Genomic DNA, 3,167 nt, shown 5'->3' with positions numbered 1-3,167 from the left:
GAGCACATATAACATACGGACATTATTATAGAGATGAGAAGCCGTCCATACAGCTACTTTAGTTTGACATCTATTTTGATGTGATCAAGGCCAAGAAGAATCTCTATGTTGATGTTCGCTCCATCGACACTGATGCCATGGAGAAGGACCCTGAGTACTTTGGCGAAGCCCTTCAGATGTGTTCTCAGCTGAACATTCTCAGGATCATGCAGTTCAACAAGGATTTCGATGCAGATTTGGTGGCTCAATTCTTTGCTACCGTTCATCTTGGAACTGATGCCGACAGGACTCTGACTTGGATGACCAATGGGAATTTGCTTTCCGTCAAGTGGAAGGCCTTCATGGAGTTACTTGATGTGGAAGATAACGGGCTTGAGACTCCAGTAGGCTTCCGCCCTCACCGCAATGCTACATCCACTCACAAGCAAGCTCTTTGGCCCTACTGCACTGTGAAGGTTCACCCAGTGACCAAGAAGGAAACCTATGAGCTGTCTACGTATTTGGACATTCTTCATCGTGTATTCCGTGAGACTCTCTTCCCTCGCATCGGGAATCTGGATATGGTCCACTCCTATCTCGTGAACATGCTTCTTTTCTGCCAGCATGTGAAGGAAGCAAACACTGGAGAGAGCCTGGACATTTCTCATGTTATGTGGTCTGAACTTCTCTCTACCGTTTCTGAGCGCAAGTGCCAGATATATGGTCCATTCGTCATGAGGCTCATTGAGAAGGCCTGGGCACGTGTCTATCCCAGAGTGCTGTTGGAAACTGGAGACTTGGTTTCTCATGAGATCAAGCGTCTGAGGAAGAAGGACAATTGGGGCACCCCAGCGCCTAAACCCAGGGGTCCATCTACTGCTGCTGCTGCCATGGAGACTGAGGGTGAGGCTGCAACTGATGATCACGAGGAGGACTTTGGGCCCACTAGTGCAGAACCTTCTTGGGAAAAGAAGCTTAAACGCAAGATGAAGAAGCTTTTCTGCATGGAATCTCATGGTCAGTACATGACTCATGTGGCTGAGAAGCAGGCCAGGGTGCACCATAAGGAGCTCATGCGTCACCTGGGTGCGACCGTTGCCAGCGGTTCTGAGGGACAGATCATTGAAGAGGAGGAATTGATTCACCAGCATTGCCCTTGGACCAATTCAGACGCCGAGCAGTTTCCGACCAACGATGGAGATGCAGAGGATCACACTGAGATGTGATGTTCGAGATCCTCAGCTTGCCATCACCTGGAGTCGTAGCGTCTCTCTTTGCCCTTTTGGTGTCTCAATGCCAAAGGGGGAGAGAGTTTAGGGATTTGTGTTGTTGCCGAGTGTGTCTTTGTGTCTTGTGTTTTCTTGTGTGTTTTCTCTTTGTTTGGTTTGGTTTGGTGCCTGTGAGACCTAAGTTCTAGACATATGGTGTGAGACATATGCTCCCTATCGCTACCTTATTACTTATGTCTATTCAGTACTATAGTATCTTATGAGTTGCATGCTTATCCTATTTTATACCCTACTCTCATATATCCTGTATTAGAATTGTTGGACTATAAAATATAGGGGGAGTGTTGATCCGAATGTGTGTGTCTTGCATTCCAAAGGCTCCACTAACTAAGTGCACACATTCAGGGGGAGCCCGTCTATATTTTGTAGTTCGAAGTATCCTTACTTTTATATATTTTCTTTGTGTAAATCCCTAGTTGTCATCAATCCACCAAAAAGGGGGAGATTGTTGAGGCATATCTCTCTCGATGTAGTTTTGGTGATTGATGACAACGTGTTTGTGGACTAATCGCATGCTTTGAACATTTCAGAGATTCATCCTTGGCACGAGACGATTTCTTCCCCTCGAAGTGTCACTCAAGACGGTGTAGCTCTTTCGTTTCTCTTTCGGTGGACTAGTTGCGTAGAGGGCACCGTACTATCAAGAGGGGGTCCGCTGTGGTATTGCTTGGGTGGAATCAACACGTACACATTTGCTTCTCACCCTCCGAGCCCTTCCGCTTCGATAGAGAGATCTTTTCTCTACTTGTGTGTCTTGTCTGGGTCCCAGCGGTAGTACCGTGCTACCCAGCAGTAGTACCGCTAAGGGGTCACAAGTGGCAGTACCGCTCTGCAGCGGTAGTACCGCGCCGGTGACTCCGTAGTTGTACTACCGCTGGCTTGTCAGGTTCCTACCGCCTCGACTCAAGGGCTCTTTTTCTCGTGTTGGGTTTTGCGGCACTAGTTGTGGCAGTAGAGGCAGTAGTACCGCTTCGGAGTGGTAGTACCGCCCTTACCACCGCGGTAGTACCACGCTGGGTCCAGATCCCTGCTGCTCTTCTCTGCACGGCAGTACCGCTAGCTGGAGCGGCAGTACCGCTGGCTCAGCGGTAGTACCGCCCCCCAAGCGGTACTACCGCCCTCTGCGGGGCTTTGTTTAGTGGGGCAACGGTTGGATTGTTGCCCCCACTATAAAAGGGGGTCCCCTTCTTCCCCGTTGACTACCTCTTCCCTCTCAAGCTCCATTAATGCTCCAAGCTCCATTTTCGCCCGATCTATCTCTCTAGCCAATCAAACTTGTTGATTTGCTCGGGAGTGGTTGAGAAGGCCCCGATCTACACTTCCACCAAGAGATTTTCGATTCCCCCACCTATCCCTAGCGGATCTTGTTACTCTTGGGTGTTTGAGCACCCTAGACGGTTGAGGTCACCACGGAGCCATAGTCCATTGTGGTGAAGCTTCGTGGTATTGTTGGGAGCCTCCGATTAAGTTGTGGAGATTGCCCCAACCTTGTTTGTAAAGGTCCGGTCGCCGCCTTCAAGGGCACCAATAGTGGAATCACGGCATCTCGCATTGTGTGAGGGCGTGAGGAGAATACGGTGGCCCTAGTGGCTTCTTGGGGAGCATTGTGCCTCCACACCGCTCTAACGGAGACGTACTTCCCCTCAAAAGGAAGGAACTTCGGTAACACATCCTCGTCTTCACCGGATCCACTCTTGGTTATTTCTTACCTTTACTTGTGCAAGCTCTTTAGTGTTACTTCTCTTGCTTGCTTGTTTGTTTGTTGTTATTGCATCATATAGGTTGCTCACCTAGTTGCACATCTAGACAACCTACTTTGATGCAAAGTTTAATTTGGTAAAGAAAAGTTAAAAATTGTTAGTTGCCTATTCACCCCCTCTAGTCAACCATATCGATCCT

Source organism: Triticum urartu, chromosome 3 (genome assembly GCF_003073215.2).
Source record: "Triticum urartu cultivar G1812 chromosome 3, Tu2.1, whole genome shotgun sequence".
In the NCBI taxonomy this organism is placed as follows: Eukaryota; Viridiplantae; Streptophyta; class Magnoliopsida; order Poales; family Poaceae; genus Triticum; species Triticum urartu.
Note: the sequence above shows the minus strand (reverse complement) of the source record.